This window comes from Diadema antillarum, unplaced genomic scaffold (assembly GCF_040938485.1).
Source record: "Diadema antillarum isolate AM-2024a unplaced genomic scaffold, OU_Dant_1.0 scf00000068, whole genome shotgun sequence".
NCBI lineage: Eukaryota > Metazoa > Echinodermata > Echinoidea > Diadematoida > Diadematidae > Diadema > Diadema antillarum.
Genome location: NW_027270957.1, coordinates 1,931,338 through 1,951,671, shown reverse-complemented (window position 1 = coordinate 1,951,671; position 20,334 = coordinate 1,931,338). Strand labels below are relative to the sequence as shown.

The window sequence follows — 20,334 nt, the reverse complement described above, 5'->3', positions numbered from 1 at the left end:
TAAAAATGTAAATAAACAAGCACAAGGACATGATTTGTTGTTGTGGTTTTTTTTTTTTGTTTTTTTTTTTGGGGGGGGGGGATCTGTCATGATTTGGTTGGCTTCTCCTTAAAGGTATGTTGAACTGCTTCACAGGTATTCCCTCTCCGTACAAAAATTTGTATGGAAAGGGTGATTCCAATCCCGATACATGTGCAATGATAAATCAAGGTTTTAACTGGTCCTCTGTAAGATTCTGAAAAGCGTGTGGACTGACATTGTAATACAGTACACACCATGGTGCCATAGGCCATGCATGGGTTAAGTTACTATCAGTGTGGCCCTTATGTTTGCCTTTTTTTTAATTCAATGCAAGCCAGATTTTATGACCACTATCACATTAATTGTATCAAATGCACAAATTACAAGAAGCAATATACCACAAAATATATGAACATACAGTACATTTGGGAAAAAAATACTGCAGTGTTGGAAAGGAGAGGCCCATTCAAAATTCAAACTTGAAAGAATGTAGGCCACTAAATTTATTGACAGTTCAAAGTAAAAGGGTATCATAGTAGGAGCACATGCAAGTAGAAATACACAGAACCAAATGCAATGTACATATTAATAGAGGAAAAGGATGTACATAGGACAAAACAGCAAGGTGGGAAACTATTCCATCCTATTGTTTAAATTATATTATCTCAAACATATCATCTAAAATCATAAACATGCAATGAAATCTTGCAATCTGTTTTTAACAAGACCAAAATATCATCAGTAAAATTTATCTTGAAAACAAGTTGTTATGGGTCAACGACTGAAAATCCTGTGATAGTAGGTTTTCATTCCTAGCCATGATGAACATTTGAAAATATCATCCATACATCCCGTCCCTCTTTGCTAATCAAACAAGATGGGGGCACTTCCTTGCAGCCAACTGACTGCAAAATTCTAAACTGTTCAGGACTTTAAAGGGTGTGTACAGTTCTGGTCGAAGTGAAGATTTAGCTTTTAACGTTTTATGAGATATTCAGAAACCACTCTATGAGATGTCAAAGAGCATGCAGTTCTAAGGGGTATCAAAAGTTTATTCGATGAAAATCAGTTTTGAAATGGCTGGGATATCCAAATACAAGGTGAAACAAGAGATCCCAATAAAGTTGTGGCATGTCGCCTTTTATTATTAGCACTTTTTTTGGATATCTCAGCCATTTGAAAACCAATTTTCATCAAATAAACGTTGAATCCTTCTTAAAATAACATGCTCTTTCATAGTTCATAAAAGGCTTTTCATGATCTCACTTAGGAATGTTCAAAACATGAATCCCTACCTCAACCAGTACTGTACAGTCCCTTTAAGCAGTAGCCCAGAGGTTACCATGGGTAAAGAGTCAAGCTTTACAGTTCCTAAAAGTATTTTTTTTTCCTCCACAAAAAAAAAAAAAAGATTGAGCTACTACTGAAGGATTTGTCATTTCATCATCGTAGTAAAATGTAACATTGACTTTATAAGACAGAGATTCCAAGACTTGCAGTTGTTTGGCATTTTGAGAATATAAATCATGGATTTGTGTGTTTTTGGTTCCTAATGACGGTAATGTGCAGAAGAAATAGTGCAAAAACACATTATCTTCAGTACAACTGAAGGAAAAAATGAAAGATATGTTTCATTCATTGCTTTAAAACTGACACTCTTTTTTTTTTGTTAGAGAGAGAGAGAGAATCACAAGATCTTAAACTGAATTAAGAAAAACATACAGTGAATGTGTGAAAAAGAAGAAGGATAAAAAAAACAATAACAACATCTGTGTCTCTTGAGGAGTTTCATTTTTGCGTGTGACAGTTCAGAAATTCCTGAAATATATCAGCAAATCAGTGACTATGGTGACCCCAACATAGAGGTGTTGACATCTAGTTAACAAATCCTGCGGCGGAAAGTGCAAAGTCACTTGTTCACTCAAATACACACACTCAGCACCTCTGACACTCGTGTCGTACCTTTTGCTTAGCGTAGAACAAATTTTGAAGTGGGGGGAGAGGAAAGATGCAACGGAAAGAATGAGGGAAAAAACACACACTCTCAAATTTGCTAATTATCTCGAAAATTCCTAGGCGTAGAGATATTCAGGAAGTGAGCAAAGAATGTCACGGGGGAGGTCAAAACAGGCCGCAGGTTCCCTCGTTGAAAGTAACAGCTAGTGACAGGAACAGATATGGCAGTCAGGCGTTCTGTGTCACGAACATTGCTAGACTCAAGGCATGTTTGAAGAATCGCTACAAATCCAAAGCAGAAAGTTTGCAGAAAAGCACCAGAGTAGAGAATATGCAAAGAAATAAAGCAAATCGGAAAATCTATCACCACTCCATGCGGTGTTACTCCCCCCCTCCTCCCCCCTGCATTTCCTGATACAACTGTCTCCCATCCCTCCCTTTATAGAGATTATTGCTGCAGCAGTTATTTTCATATTTGAGGCACTAAAGCTAGTCAAAGTTCCTGGAGGTCACAGTGCCAGTGACACTTACAATTTCATTTTGCAAAAGGTGCTAACAAGAATAATACTTTGTGAATGAATAAATGCAAGTCACTTTGAAATGGATAAAAAAAAATTGTGATCGGGTTACAGAAACTGTAATTTGATTATTCAATTTGTTTTACTGCTCACAATTGACTGACACTATACATGATATGGAATTAATGTCTTCTAAAATTTGATTTATTTTAGGGGGAAAATGCCTGAGTTGTTTCAGACTTTTGCAAAGCAATGCTGACAGCTTACATTGTAAGATCAGAAGTCACTAATTGCAGCAAACAACTGGTGGCAGGGAAGCAAATTTCTTAACAATGTACCAGATCAAACATATTATGTATAGATGAACTATAGATTAGCATGTAATCAATAATGGTAACTCGGAAATGATGTACCCAGAAATTTTATATCTTAACATGTGAAACATTTGGGGTGCATGAAAAAGACAAACAAAAGAAGGCTTATAGTAGCTTGGGATGTAAGCTCCTGTGGTAAAAAAGAAGAAGAAAAAAAGCTGCATTCCATTTTGTTTCATTTCACAGTTTATTCTGTTCTGTTCTGTTCTGTTTCATTTTGTTTCATTTCATATCACTTTCATGTCATAACATTTCATTTTTTTTTTTTTTTTTTTTTGGGGGGGGGGGGGGGGGAGCATGAAGCTCACTTTACCAAAAGGCTGTTCTCCATCTAGTACTATGATACTTAGAAACGCATCCATCAACATAAAAAAAGGATAACATAGCAAACACATACATTAATCTTGATAACAATATCATATTACATATCACAAACATTCTTATATTTTGATTTGTGAGTACAATGCAACAACTAACCTGTTGAATTAGCTTTTATGTTTAGACAGGATGGTAAGATATGACAGCTGGGGAAAATCATTGCAAATATTACTTTCACTTTTCATTCTGAAACCCCTTCATATTTTTGAATTAGACATTGGAATGTGCTATTTTCACAGCTTCACAACAAAGGTCATCATGCGACTTTCTATTTGTTATACTGTCGCTGGGAAATTCTTGGATCTTACCAAAAACCAATGGTATATTCTGATTTGACTCTAACAACTTGGGGGAATGAACATTAAAATCATGATTGTGTTTGACTAGGAAACAAGGAGTTGATGAACTAAAACAGACACCATCATTCCTGATGAATGCCTGTATGTTTACTTGGACATCACAACAGAAATCTAATGTGATTTTACTGTAACACAAAGCTCTATGACTAGTCAAATATACTGAGGAAATACAAATCTTTAATCTTGTGTAGATCTTGATACTGCCTTCCCTTGAAAAGAATAGAAAAAAAATCAACACTGACAGTAGACTGACAGATTCTCCCTACTGTTAAGAGCACACTGCTCACTGTAGGGACTTCATTCAGGAAGTGCATAAACCAATCAGATATTATCATCTTAATTTGGGTCTAAGCTCTGCTGGGGCAATATATTGGAACAACAATAAGCCAATAATCACCCACTGCCTGACAGGAAAGGGGTGTGGCCTCACGGCTGTGAGGAGAACTTCAGCACTGCGCTTGACTGATTGGTCTGCACAAACACACACTTCACTTACTTGGCCCCACCCACACTACCTTATATGGTATTGTCAGCTAGTGACATCATGTGGAGTGATTGTTCCACTATGCATGAGTGAAGAGAATGTAGATAGCGTGAATCTCTTACCCACACGTGTGGAGCTAAACACACATATACACACACATACACACACGAATATACACACAGAAGCATGTGCATGTGTGCAACAGCACTTACACGAATCTTCCCTCCTTGCTTGCACAGTGTGCCTATGAGGAGATTGTGTGTGAACAGATCGAGCGTGTTATCCTTGCAAAGTATGCTGAAGAGAGGGATATAAACAAGAATGTCGCAACGCAGTCGTATCCACGTGCCAGCTCCTGCCGCAAAACATCTGAGAGGAAATTTACAATAACCCACTTGCTCTTGGCTGAATATAAAGCATTCGCAGCTCTCGAGAATGACACCAATTGTTCTGTAGCCATACGGTAGTGAGCATCAAAGTCTCTATTTGACACAGAGCCAGGGTCTAACTGGTAAATTGAATTGCTGCAGGAGATTCTTCTTCCTGAGGGAATACTTACCTAGTCCTTCCATCAAAGCCTGATGAATTAATTGATGATAGTTCTGGGGACCTGTCTCTATTTTTCTTCATCGTCACTTTGTCTTTCACATGACGGTGAAATCTCGTCGCTAAGATCAATTTCAGGAGATTGTAGGTAGCCTGTAGCAGCCACTAGGTGTTACTGTGCACAACATAAAACTGAAGGAAGCGAAAACGGCAAAGCCTTGGACTTTTACTTCACTTTCTAGGGGTCAGTGATCAGACGGACTGCTACGATGGATCTGCATTTAGTCGTGGGGATGCTCGTGACCATGTTTTTATTGGATTTCCGTTCATCAAAGGTCCTCGGGTGCCAGTGTGCCCGTCAGAAACATCCCCAGCAGTACATGTGTGATGCTGACTATGGTGAGTGAACTTTTTTTTTCCTTCTGTTTTTTCTCTTTTTTTTTTTTTGTTCCAATGGTCAATTCACAATTTCAAATACACTCACACACACGCACACACACACATATATGAATATGTATGTTTACATGGATTATTTGCAGGAATCCGTTCTGATTAGAATCAATAGAAACTGACAACAGCCTTATATCTAGTTGTAGGCCCTATACATTATGGTAACCAGTACCAGCACGCTGTGAGAATTTTGCAGATAAAGTCAACAGGATTTGATACGACACGTACTATGTTTCTTTCTGATCAGGGGGGCATTTCATGAAGGAACTTGTCGGATAAAATATCTGACAAGTCAATTATATCCGACAAGTTTTGAGAAATTCTTTAGTCTGATTGGTTGATTTCTCTGAACTTGTTGGATATAATTCACTTGTCGGATATTTTATCCGACAAGTTCCTTCATGAAATGCCCCCCAGATGTCCAGGGGGGCATTTCATGAAGCGTTTTGTCAGATATTTCGTCTGACAAAATGTTAAAAGCTACGGAAATCCTTGCACCTGATTGGCTGAGAGCAAATTTGTCCGACAAGTTGTCGGACAAAAGTGCTTCATTAAATGCCCCCCAGGACTCATGTTTACCCACAATACAACTTTCAATTTATTGTCAAGTAAACAGCAATTCAAAAGTTATGAACACAAGGCAGACTAGAACATAATGAGTTTTGTGTGTCACTAGAGCTTTGCTAACCTTCATTATAGTGCATACAGTTCCATAGTCTTCATATGATTTTTGAACAGTTGATTAAAACATGGCCAAATGGATAAGATACAACAATTAAAAGTTGAAAGCAAGAAAGATGGTACTTTTTAAACTACATCTGTGACATGAGAAAGAAACATAATGACACAAATACTGAAATAGGCTACCCTAATGGCAGAGTGCATAATATGGGGTTACCAGTTCAGAGAGTATTATATCATGACCTAATTTGTTTGCTGAGGTTGTGTGTGTGAAATAAAGTTCTTAACCTATTGAGGATGGGCTGATTTTGCAACAACACGCATTTTCTATAGACACTTGCCCAAGTATACTCAGTAATCCTATAGACATTTGTCTGAGTATACTCGGTACCGTCCTCAATGGGTTAACATTGTTTAATCACATAACATTTCAATTTTTGTTTTTCTCTAATATATTCCATGCTCTACCATGAGCAGTGCAGTATATGGTGCAATTATTCTGAATAGGAAATAAACAAAATTGATAAAGAAAAAAGAAACTTGTTAAATTGTGTTGTCATGAAAAAGGAAACGAGGCTTGAGTAACTATAATGAAAACCAGGTAGCATTGGCATTGGGATACTGCTAATACTGAAAAGATCCCATTCATATCATTCTCTTCATCTGAGCATCTTCTGACCCAAAGTTCTGTAACACACACAAACACATACCTACACACCAACACGTTCACCCAGGTCACGAATATTTACACAATTACCCCCGCAGGCACATGCAAGGTTCACTTGTCATCGTTGAGCCCATCATGAATGAAGGAATTCACTCCCATATCAATACACTACAGATAAAGATATTGTGTCGGCGGCATTATACAAATTGCAAGGTGTTATGACATGGTAGAAGAGGGCAAGTGCACACAGTCACTGGGCTATTCTTGGCTGACTGCGATTCTTGACAGCGTGAGGTGGCACATGTCATCATCATCGGCGCGGTCCGTGATTTTTCTCCAGGCTCTGGACGTCTTATTAGGTTTTGCGGGGAAAATCATGCCTGTCTCAACGTAGCAGCTGCTGGCGCAATCACAGCAAATAGGTCTTGAACTCTGTAGCCCACACAAACCATAGCTAGCTACTGACTACTGTACCCGAATGAACATTTACTTGTATGTACATGTAAAACACAAGGGGGGGGGGGCAAATGAGGTGAGTGGGTGATCAGCCATCATAATACAAGTAGAAGGATTTGTCTAATGGCATTACCCCCAAAAGAAGGTAGTAACTCTTGAGAAGAAAGACTCTGACTTTGTGGAACAACCTTGTACAGTGATGTGAGGTAGTCCTGTTTAAAGGGAAAATTTACAACCTTCTCTGACAAGGCACACATATCTTCACAAAGAATGACACACATTACGCATGACACAATTGCACGGTTCATCGATTTCTAACATCTTGCTGCTACTGTTACGTGTGCTTGCACTCACTAGATTACCTGATATGTGACCCGCTACAACAAAATGATCCTAAAGTCGGGCGAGGTCGATTATTCGAAAATTGCATGACACAATTCCCTAATCTTTCTGCTTTAAATTGATATATAACACATCTTACAAAGATAATCGGCTGCGGAGATATCGATGTTTAAAAGAGAGCATGTCGAGACGTCTGGGAAATCACTGTTTCGAGAAAAGCGCCCTAAAAGTTCTCCTTGCGATGCAATCGCGACCAAGGGACACGCAAGTCAGTATTCACCTCCGGACAATAGAAGGTAAGCCCTAGCAACCCCCACAATGCTCATTCAAACACAGCGTCGGCGGTCTCCTCACCGACCAATCAGTGACCAGGATTCCAGGAGAAGCGGCTGGGCATAGGCGCACCCGCCACCACGCACCAGTGGACTGGGGAGTGTGCGAGCTTCACGCTTCGGTTAGCGGCAAGCAGCAAACTGACCAATGAGATCACTCTGGTCGTTGTTAGGGGCGGAGCCTATCTGTGGCGCTCAATCCAAATGTTCGAACCAGTTTCTGCTTCGTTGAAACGCCAAAAAACATGGCCCAGAAAGACGCTATTTTTTGGTCTTTCCTTTCATCATTTTGCTTCAAAATTTCGACAGATGATAGAAGACATGTCAGACTCTAATAATATGTCAAATTCAGAAAATCGTAAGTTTTGACCAATTTTGATGCTCTGACTTCAAACTCGATTTTCACGTCTTTGACTGTGCGCGACTTTAGGACCATTTTGTTGTAGCGGGTCACATATGTTTCCCTCTTCCCAGGAATTCGCTGAGTCCCTTAATAAACCACTTTCAAAACACTCATCATAAGCTGATGATCATAAGTTGTAATGTGATAATCCAAAAAAGTACAGAATTGAAGAATGATTATCCTAAAAGCATCACATACTATCTATGAGCCTAGTCTTAAAATAACAAGAAGCAGATCAGTCTTCCAATGTAAGTGATAACAGATTCCTGCATTAAAACAAACAACATAACAAAACAAAACAAAACAAACAACATGACAAAACAAAACAAAACAAAACAACAAAAACAAAAACATGTTTATGATTTAGACATTAACAGGTGTGCACCTTTAAGCCCTCTGATCTGTGATCTTGCTTGGGAGACATTTTGATCAAATAAACATTAAATCCACTTGCTCCAAGGTTAAAGTGTTCTCTCTGAAAGTCAGAGCGATTTTGGCAACTGCTCCAAGATGTGTTTCACAGACAGCAAACAGAAGAGAAGACCTGGCAATGTTTGACTAATATCAAGTAAAGAACCAAATTTTCCAATACTAAACAATGACATATACTTTCATTCCGAGATCAAAGATTATTTTAACCTTAGAATATCCCAAATGACGAAAAGACTACTATTAGAAATATTCAGTTTGTTCACAGCAATCATGGAGAATACCATGAACATTTAAACAATTACATACAGAATAATATGTTGGAATCAAAATCTATTATCATGATATGATGTGTTACTCCCATGATCAAAGAATGTAAATGTATTCTTTCATACAGCTCAGGGAGATCAGTAAATCATAAATACAAATTGTGTGAAGAATGGATATGCCTAAAGGAATAGATTTAGCTTTTAAAACCCCTTGAGGATGAACTGATTTCATTTTGACACATATTTCCATAGATGCCTGTCCGAGTATACATGGAACTACTTCAATGGACAAATGTCATCCCTTAACTTCCAATTCTCTTCAAATCAATAAGTGCGTATCAGGATCTATATTATTAAACAAAAATATGGGGATAGACATATTCTTTATCATCCCATTGTCATTCCATTAGTGCTTGAAATCAAATGAGAAAGTTATCAGCAGATTGCTTATCATTGATTCACACTCAATCTACCAACTGATTAATGGGCAAAACATTGCACCATCACTTCTATGTACAAATGGAGGATGCGAGGCATACATTGCTAGAAGATTATTAGTCTAGCTCGCATCGCAAGGATTGAATTGAGAACACAAGCAACATCCTCATCTAACAACTTGGCAAAAAATGAGCTGATGACGAGATACTAATGATCCTTGGAAAATCAGATTTTATTCTTTTACATTTGCAGCAATGAGGATGATTACATTGTGACATCATTTTGAAAGAGAAAGAGAGATAAAAGAGAGAGAGAGAGAGAGAGAGAGAGAGAGAGAGATGAGAACAGACTACCACGAAAAAGAAGTAGAATTCTGTGATAATTTCATAAGAGGAAGTTTTCAGGATTGAGTGCAAAACCATTCCGCCCAAACACAGATTAGTGCTGCAGCTGCGCGACTGAACGAGATGATGCAGAGATTAAAAACTATCTCAACTGTCTTTTCCGGCTGCAAGTGTGAAGATGAGCGAACATGAACGCAAAAAGGCCTTCTACGATTACTTGCTTTGGGATACGGCAAATTCTCTCGATGACATAGTTTAGACAGTTTAACCCTTTATATGTTCTGAGTGCTGATTGACACAAAACTCCCATAACATTGTACACACTGTCCAAAATCCCTGGCACAAAAAAGGTTAAACTAAACACCAACTTAAAATAATACACACACTTCAATAACATTTCCTTTATCCCTTTTGATTACCACCTCATGGTCCTTGTGGGTTTCCTTATCCTTTTACACCAGGAAAGTGACTGACCATGTCTCTTTCACTGCCCTCCTCCAAATATAATTTGCCAAATCAACGTCCAAAAGGGTTGCTTTCTCCTGGAAATCTAGATGTTTCTTGAAAAGGAACAAACAAACTAACTTTCAGCAAGAAACAGGTAATTCTGGGAATTCATCTCAGTTCTCCATACATGGAAGGTGACCCCCTTCACTTCCAACACCCACGCACTTGTACAAGTGTTGTTTCTGGAGTTTAGTTCTGACCCTTAGGTCACAGGCTGATGGTTTTGAACAAACCTCTGGAATGATGAGGGGGAAAAAAATAGTGGAAATGGAGCTGAACTTGGTCAGTACAACAGGATTCCCGAGGGTGATATTTGTGATGGAGATGTCAAACATTCCAATGGTGCTATGTCATTTCTTGCAATCAGTGTAATCAATTAAGTGACTGCATGCAGAATAAATATGGCAAGCCCAGCATAAGTGAAGGTTGATATTAGGGAGTGTGAATAAGGGAACTATGCCCTAAATACTTTTGACTATTCATTCTATAGTAGTGGGCAGTAACCACACTGACCACTTGTCACACTGTTCAGCAATGACCATGTATCTGGTCAGTAAGTGTCAGATATGTCACCCAATATTTGTTGTTGTTGGGGTTTTTTTCTGCATATTTTATTTTTGTTTGTTTTGACAGCATAGATAGACAGCATGCAATCAAACTGCTGTTTCACTGCAAAACATGCACTCTTTCATTCTTTTAAACATTCTGTTCAGTTTAATGATGTCTACATCAATACTCTTCCATTTTTCATGATGACATGGATTCAGACATCAGATACTTGTACTTATGACCCATACAGTGCTTTATCGCTGACTGGCACATCAAGTTGAGTGCTTTCTTCATGAATGGGGGGGGGGGGGGGAGAGAAGGGGAGGATGAATATAAATTGCCTAATCCTCTATTGTGTCAACATGATCTTTCCATCGGACTTGGCATTGTGACATCAGTGGCCTGCTCTCTAACTTATGGTGAATTCAAGTTGGGGGGGGGGGGGGGAAGGGGGCATTAATCAAATGCCCATTGAATAGCTGGAACAAAATATAGAGCTCTTGGTTTCCTGGGCTAATAAAGGGTAAACATTAGCTCTGGGAACACACAGAAGTACTTAAAATCATATGACATCCAGTTGTCACACTTTCACTACTTTCTAGTTTCCGATTTCACTCTCCACTTCCACTCTTCTGGTTACTCTATTGCTGACGTAAAAAACTTGCATTAACTGACTGCCTTATTTAGCGGGTGACCTCTAAAGTAGCAGGATATATTATTTCCTGAAACGCACCCTCCTCTTGTAAAATTTTGGATTTCTGGAAAGCTTCACAGAGAAGGTACATCCCCCGAGGTATTTAACAACCGGCACAATTTCCTGCGGAAACGTAAACAGAGTGGTTGCGATGGAACCACTGACATTGCATCAGTTTGTTTGTTTGTTTGTCTTTTTCCAGTTTTGTAAGAAGCTTTTTGGATAGAACTTGTCATTCCCCATGTGAATCTGAGGTATTTTTTTCTCCATGAAAGGGAAATCTTTACCAATTCGGTGTGAAAATAATCCCTAATGGAATCAATGATATATATATTACAGGGTCTGTAATTTTTTACTTTGAAAAAAAAGGACAAATTTGGAGAGATATTGGAGAGTTATGATGATTTGAACCATCCCAGGTCTTCACTCGTTTAGGATGGACTGATTTTGCTACGACACACATTTCCCATAGACACCTGCGCGAGTATACTCAGGACTGTCCTCAACGGGTCAAAAGTCCTGTTTACCTTTGGAAGCAGTGATTTTAAAAATGTTCAAGATATCACATTTGATGGATAGGCACTATGTATAGGTCAGTTGTATCACAAAACATCCTACCATATAAAATTTTTGCAATAAAGCCTAAAATATATGGAGATATCACTATTTTTCTCATTAAACCATAACTGTAGACGGTTTAGTCTGGAAGCATTTTTATTGTAACTATCATCCACATTTTGTATATTTAACAATACTCAACATCGATTATTCTGCTTCAAATTTTTACATTGGTTGTTCCTATCCCTAACTCACATTTTAGAACTATTTTGAAGCACTAAAGATAGGATTTTGCTTCATCTGAAAATGATAAATTATGCCTTTAAGACACATACCCCATGCATTCCACTCCAATGCCATTTAAAATTTCACTCGCCTCAAGTCCATACGGTCCATGGCACCAAGTTGATGTCATATTGAAAACTGAATTGTTGTCAAATGGATGTCTCAAAAACACTCATCTTGAAGTATAATGAGCCCACTTCTGTTCTAGACTAACTGCCCTTCCATACAATGAAAATGATGGACTTGTTTTTAGACCTACCCATGAAGCTGCTATACATTTGATCCATCCTATACAGTATATTGATAAACTCCAGTAACAGTATGAAGTCCAGTGATGTATTATGACACTCACTCAAAGAGGATATCACTTCATACCAAATTGCTTACAGAGAGGAAAGATTATAAATTGTCTAAATTGTTGCAATGAATATCTACCAAATTAAGCTCCCCCATAAAAAAGAAAGAAGAAGAAATGCTACAAATACAAATGAGGTCCATTTTGTTTGCTTGCTGGTTTCTATCATGCACAATTTTATTATGAAATGTCAAATTCACTTTCACTTTAGGACATTCTTGATTTTCACTTTTCATTCATCTTGCATGCGAGTCCTCCTACAACTAATTTTGCCACGGATGTGCCCAGTCCCCTAATCTAAGGAAGATTGCGACAGAGGAAGTAGCGGTTGAATGGCCATGCTCTGGGAACCCCATTGACGTTGGCAGTTCATCTCTATCTCTTCCTATCTGTCTCTCTGTTGACATTCGTCCAAAGTTACACCTCCTTCGGCCACTTGGTGGTGGTTACTCTCCCATAACACACCCAGCCGGCCACAGGGAATAGCAACGATCTCTTAGAGATTCTTTTCACAGGTCCTGACTGCCCTTAAAAAGTACTGGCAGGGAAACATTGGTTGTCTGATTGAGTCAATCTTCATTCAGACTGGGGTACATTCGAAAACCATGAATAGTCCCTGTCAAAATGTCCGCTCATTGGTCACAGTCGACTCCAAACACATTTTTTCGGCTGTGTGTGTTATAACATTGAGATATCAGTGATAAAGCCGTTCACAATTCATTACAGGGATACTCCAGTATATCCAAGTCGGGCCAGGTTTCCCACATCACAGTATCCTCATGCTGCTCGGTCTTTAAAGGGGAAAGCGCTCTCATATCATATTTATCACACATCCTGTCTGCACACAGTAGTACAGAGTCCTGAGAATGCAAGCTTCAAATTTCACTTGCATTTTGAACACAGAAATCATGCTATCTATTTCACTTCCTGTTCTTCTTAAATCTGATTTCATGAGAACTGCAATCATTGCAGAGCCTAACAGTGATTACTTCGATGATTGCTAACAATGTCAAAATCTATTATTTGCTGCTGTATCGCTTTAGTTTATTTGAGACTACAATTAATACTGCTTTTATGAGGAATCAAATTGATTATTATCATTGTCATGTTGTTTTGGCTTTTTTTGTTTTTGTTTATGACACATCCACAAAGATAGTAATTCTTTTACATTTCAGCTTGGTCAATTTTTTAGATTCAGTATCAGTAGATGTGATGACTTTAGCAGTTTGTGCTGCAAAGAGGACGAAGACACACTCATTTGGTGCTCACGCTGAAAACCAACACTTTCACATCTTCAGTACCATCTGTATCATTAAGGTTCTACTTTAACGTTTAGAACTGGGTACAGGTTTATTTTTTTATTTGTAAGGTAAGTATTCTGAAACATTTTCAATGAATGCTACTAAGAAATGATAATAGCTGGGAAACTGTCAAATTCAACACTTATATTTCATTTTTTTTTCAGAAGACTTTGAAAATCTGAACTTGTAGGATTACTTGATACTAGGAAGCAAATTAAATGACTTCTTAGCAATGGTTGCAAATAAAAAGTGCACTTATATATATATACACACAATGATATTTATCAGGCAAACTGCAAGAAAGTGGCAGTGTTGTTTGTCAATGGTAACTTCCTGGCCATAAGCTTTGCCAGCTTGACCAGACAACAACCCTCATCCCCAAATGAAAAAAAAAAAAACAAAACAAAACAAAAACAAATAAAGAGAATAAAGGATAAACTTCAATGACAACAATGACAACAGTAACTAGAGATTGTAATTTGTCATCACTGACAAATTAAGGTGATCCGATTTTTTTTATCAATGATTCGAGTCCTGATACTGCAAAGTCTCAGCTACAACATATCAAAATCTGAGAGAAATTCACCGAAGCATAAGTAAGATAGTGCTCGATAAAGAGAGTCATGTCAATTTTCACATCTAAAAAATTCCCTCCCATAGAGATAACACGTCATAGCGAACATAGAAAAAGAAGTACATATGACCTTTGACCCCACTTTGCACAGACAAGATGGCATCTGAGCAAAAAGTGGTTATTTTATGAAATGATCCCTGTAACATGGATTTTACGTGTGCAAAATATGGGAAAGATAGGTCATGTATTCACCAAGATACAGGATGAAACATTTATGACCTTTGACCCTAATTTACATACCCAAGATGGCGTCTGATCAAGTAGTTGTTATTCTATGAAATAATGTTCGTGACATGAACTAAACATGTGCAAAATATGGTGGTGATAGGGTATGTTTTTCTTGAGTTATTGCACATAAAGTTGCAAAAAGAAAGGAATATCTCAATACATCGAAGATAAACTTTAATTTCAACCAAGTTTTTTCACGTGATCCCGACAACGTATGAAAAAACAAAGGGCACACTTACGATAGCCCTACGTCTCAGCTACAACATATTAAAACCTTAGAGAAATTCACTAAAGCATAAGTGAGCTAGTGCTCGATAAAGATAGTCATGTCAATTTTCATTTCCATAAAAATTGCACTCCCATAGAGATTACACGTAAACTGGTCAAATTTGACAAGGTTACCTTCAATCCATTTTTTCGAGGTGATGTCGTCATCTAATGAAAATTGTGTATTTAATTTATGAAAGAGCATTTCATAAGCTACAACATATTGAAATTTGGGTGAAAATTGGCAAAGGATAAGTGAGATACGCTCGAGTAAACTTGAAATTTGATGACGTCATTTTGAAAATTTACTTTTTTTACTTTATTAAGAAATTTGATATCTTTTAATCATTTTTTCAGCATCGCCACCCCATGAAATGACATATACAACTCATCAGCTTTCAGAATATGTAAAGGAAATGGGGGGTCACCGTCCATCCTGACGAGTAAAATCGGATTTAAGATTTGCGGTTTTTTGGCATAGTTGCACTGTCTATCGCCATTGACGCGCGCGCGGAATTTCAACTTTGACGGGCCCGTATGACGTCATATTGAGTCGGATTGACTTGAAACTTGGTAGAAATATTCCTTCACATTTCAGACATCTGATCACAGTGAAAAAAATGGGAAATTTCTATTGCATATGAGCTGTGCGTGCGTATATGCGCGCGCGCGTACGCGTCCGTCCGATTTTTTCATTTTTTCAAAAAATGCTCTAAATGGTCTGAAACGTGTGCAAAAAAAATTTGGGCTTGATTGGAGCATACAAATATTTCAACGCGCGCGTACGCGCACGTTTTAAGAGAAAATATAAATTTTGACAATATGAATAGAATTCGCTTGACTTGAAATATATGTGACGTAAATTTCATTTAAAAATTCCATCCCATTAATGAGATATGATTGAGAATGTGTTTTCATATAATGACGTCATAGTGACGTCACGGTCAACTGATCACAATGATTTTACTTGATCTGTCGTCTTTGGGACACGATACATACATGGTATAAGTTTGAACTTGATAGGCATAGCACTTTCTGAGCTAACCTCTGCACAACTTTTGAGGAGAAATAAAGAAAGAAACAAAGAAAGAAGAATAAAGAATCAGTACAGATACAGAAGGTGATCCGAGAGGATACTCGGATCACCTAATAAAACCCATGCAGAGGTTTGACCAGTATTGTGATTTAACCACAACAGAAAGTGTATGATTCAAGCCCAACTAAATTTAATGTCACTTGACACCTACCGACAGGTCAACAACACTGTTGTTTTGAAACTTGGAACTGACCCCAAGAATAGTACAGAGGCATCTTCAACATTTTGGAGATGCAGTCCTAAGGTACAAAACAATACTTTGCAAAGTGGTGCCTGGGAGAGGTGGGGGGGGGGGGGGAGATGGGGATGGATGGGAGCAGGATTGTCCCCCAAATAGATGCCAAGATTCCTTGTCTGACCAATGGTGACAAGATGTGATGCTTTGGACATATTCCAAGCCACAGGCTAAACGAGTTTCTCTGGGACAAGTCAAGACTAATCGCCACTAAAACCACTGTCCAGCAGTGGTCAGCTAACTGACTGAGTCAGGGGGAAAAGGGAAAAGGGGGAGGAATGCTCTATGCCTTTAGCGAGCTCTGCGGTCTCTCTCTTTCTTTCAAATGCTCTGTAGAGTTGCTGTCATCGCAGTGGCAGGGTTTACTGTAATTACCGTTTGATTACGGCGGCAATTAGGGTGATTATCACCCCTGTAATGGTTGATGGGGGCTTATGGGCTAGCCCTCAGCTCGACTGGGTCTGTACCAACTGATTATTTGGAAAAGGGACTGTATGTTATTACTGCTCTCTGTGTATGAGAGAAATGGATCCAGGACTTGCCCTTGAGCTAATATTAACAACTTGCAGTTACAGTGTATCACTGAATTCATTTCTGCCTTTCAAGATGTAAATCTGCTTATCTCTAATCTCATCTGCTGACATAATATAACACTACTCTACATATTTATTTTGAGATGGAAGGACAGGATATCATATCAACCTATGTTTCTAATTTTGTTGATTTAAATTCAAATGTCAATCATAAAGTATAACCATAAATGATTAGGCATGAAAACTTATATCTTATCTTATCAAACTTACCAGTAAATTGTACACACTGAAAATTTTCACCACACCATCAAATTGTCTCTATTCTCTATCATAAACGATTGCTCTTGATGCTGTTAATCCAGATGTGTGACTTCGGAAAAAGACACAAAAGAATAGCTAACAAACAAACAGACAAACAAATAAAACAAAATAAAACAAGCAAACTCATTCACTCATTCACTCACTTGTTGACCCTCCTGGAATTATTATTTGTCTGGTTTTGAATGGACTGAATCTTTGAATGGGTTCCTAGAAGGTGTAAGGCGAAACGTGTGATTTGAGACTGGTGATGATAAAAACCTTAATGAAATGGGGATGTCGATATGGGCACGCATTAATGAGCTGGATTGAGTGATATCATGAGGAGGGAGGGAAGGGAGGGCCAGAGGTCCAGGTAGGATCATGTAGAGACTACAAAGCTCTGGGAGGAGATGGGGTAGACAGGATTCGACCGACAAGGCGAAGACGTCGGAGATATCATTCCTTGCTGATTACCGAGGAGTTTCCAATGTCGGCTGGCTGAGTGTCTGTGTAGGAAAGTGGTGACAAGCTGCATCTGAGAAATTCTTCCGTCTGTCCTCTGTATTTCTTGGAAAACCATGATATGACTGGAGCATGACTTAATGGAATCCAGCGTCTGACACGGGGACAGACATTCCGGTTTACGTCATTACACTTGTGGGCCCCCGATGTGGTTGCACCTGTTGGCAGGGTCAAAGTTATTTCCAGGGAGGAGACCAAACTAAAGACCAGGAGATACTCCTTATCGGGAAGATAGTTCGTGAAACATAATGATGGATTCAAAGTGGTTGGTAATTCCTTCAGTATATTGTAGTCAGTCAGTAGCAATTAGAGCCATATCTTATAAGTTCTACAGGCCAGGCTTGATGAAGAGGACAAATGTTTCAGTTCAAATTTTGGCACTCAAAAGGAGCCACAGAATGAGACTTACAAGACTAAAAGTGATATTCTATCACAATATAGGGCCTAATTAAACAAAAATCCTAATTTAGGATATGCCCTGGGAATGTTAACTTTGTCCTGTGAATATAATTCATGATAAGATACAATTTTTTTATTATACATAGATACACAGAGAGAATATACACACTATTGTTCGGCCGATGTGATGCCTGTTTAGTTCAGCTTCCAAGGATAGACAGACAATGTTTCAAGTTACTGCTCGTTATAGAATAGAACATGATCCTTCTGTTTGCTCATGGTCAGAAGGGCTTAACCTGACACCAGATGTGAGTAGACACTGTCCATGTGGACAAGCAAGTCTTCCTCTGTGCAATGACAACTGGCTGTACAAAGTGCTTTGCCCTTTTAACATGGCGCTGTAGGACTTTATCAACAGTCATTAGAGTGGTGTGTGTCATAACAGCCAATATATTACGCTTCATGTTGTGTTGTAGGAATGCTATACCCTCACAATTCATTGTTACTGATCTTGTATGTCATTTGGGATACAATTCAACCATGTCTCTATACAACCGTGTGACACTGCTTGTTCAAAATGGAAAAACTTCACAAGGACTTATCAAAAGTCATATGTCTTACTGCAGATGTCCGTTTGATAATGATTGACAAGTATTGACGATGATACCCCCCCCCCCAAAAAAAAAACAACAACATTAAATTAAACAAACAAACAAATAGGAAAGTTACATCAGAGCATTTAGGCATAAGGCTGCGTTCACATAGAAGTATACTATTCGGGTATTCGGGGCTCGTTTTCGAGGGCACATGAATAGCTTGAATTGAACGATAGGATTTCCTAACACCGGTTCACATAAGAGGGCACTATTCGAAAGTACCGAATAGCATAGAATAGTATAGCATAGTGGGAATCGAGCTTGTTCGATTTTCTTGCAGCGTATACCGTCTCTCGTTTATAAAATGATGACAATTTTGGTCTGGATTTGCCCTTTAGCAAAAATAAGCATGTAGACTGACATTCTGATGCAGTTTAGAAATTGTTAATAAGATTTGCTGGGATGTAGGAGGAAGAAATCCTCACTGCATGGGATGGTGAGTTGAAGGTGCGGGTGATGGTATACTGGGTGCCCGAATAGCGAATAGCGAATAGCGAATACCATATACTTCTATGTGAACGCAGCCTCAGGGAAACACACATATCATAAGCCTACACAGGAACCACACAAACAGACATTTCTGTGACATTGGTGTCATTCATGATAATGTTTTCTGAAAAACCTACCAAATTAAATACAAGAAAAGAATGCAAAAGAAATAGATGCTGTCACGCTACACAGAAATGCCTGACATAAAATGGAATGTCAAAATTTCAATGAGTTAAACAGAGCGATTCATAACTGCTGAGCACCTATAGACAGGAGACAATGGGATAAGCAACCCGAAAGAGTACTGTCTATACATGCAGGATAGAACTGTCATCTGAAAAGAAGAGGTTTGCGATACCATCAATCAAAACTACCCAACTGCCTGGAACAGTCCAATTTGACATTCCATCGTCAACAATGCTATAAACAAGTAGCAAATTATTGCTCTAAAAAGTTGGCAAACTACTGCATATCAGTCCTCCCAAAATTGAGTAGTTAGATATATTTTTTTTGAGTTTGATTTCATTGCATATATTCCTTTTTATGTCAAATTTTCCTGTCTATGTATATTGTGACTGTCCATCAGCATTTGTTTATACAGTCAAATATAAGGGGGATAACTTTTGATGTGTAGTTAATCATGGCTAATACTGCAATATTTATGGCTGCCCATAGACACTGGGTATTATGATTACTTTCTTTTAATCTCTCCCATTCCACACAGTTTAAAAAGAAACATTTCTATGCCCCCTGGACCTGTAGCTTGTCATTGACCAGTTTGAGCTGATATGCCAATAAAAAATTGTGAGCAATGATAGCCAATAAAAACTTGAGTGAGTCTGACTGCTTGGGTAGTTTATGGGCTTGAAGTTGACTAGTCTGTTTGTCCAGACTCACTTATGCTCTGTACCTCAAGTAGTGACAAGAGACCTGTCAAAATCACTGTATTCCTCTTTATAGTTCACATTATCATAAACAGTGAACGGTCCCGAGTGCAGTGGTATATGATTTTGCACATGAGGTGAAAGATGCGATGCATGCAAAATCTAACTGATCCAAGTTGCATAAAGTAAAGGCCATTCACTATTTGTTTTATACAACACTCTGACCATAAATGAAAGTGGTTGATGCCAGTTCCAGAATACAGCTGCACAGAAATGACAATCATTTTTCAGAAAAAGTGAATGGTACAGTCGTAAAGGAAATGATGGCATGACATTGTTGACGGTAAACGAGGGACTTAAAATGCAGTTGTAACTTTAAGGTTGCAATCTGCTCA

General features: G+C 38.4%; 1 pseudogene; it reads left to right on the top strand.

Moving 5' to 3' along the window:
- The first annotated feature begins 4,905 nt into the window (after window positions 1–4,905).
- Window positions 4,906–20,334, top strand: part of LOC139716630 (uncharacterized) — a 35,815-nt pseudogene continuing 20,386 nt past the window's right edge.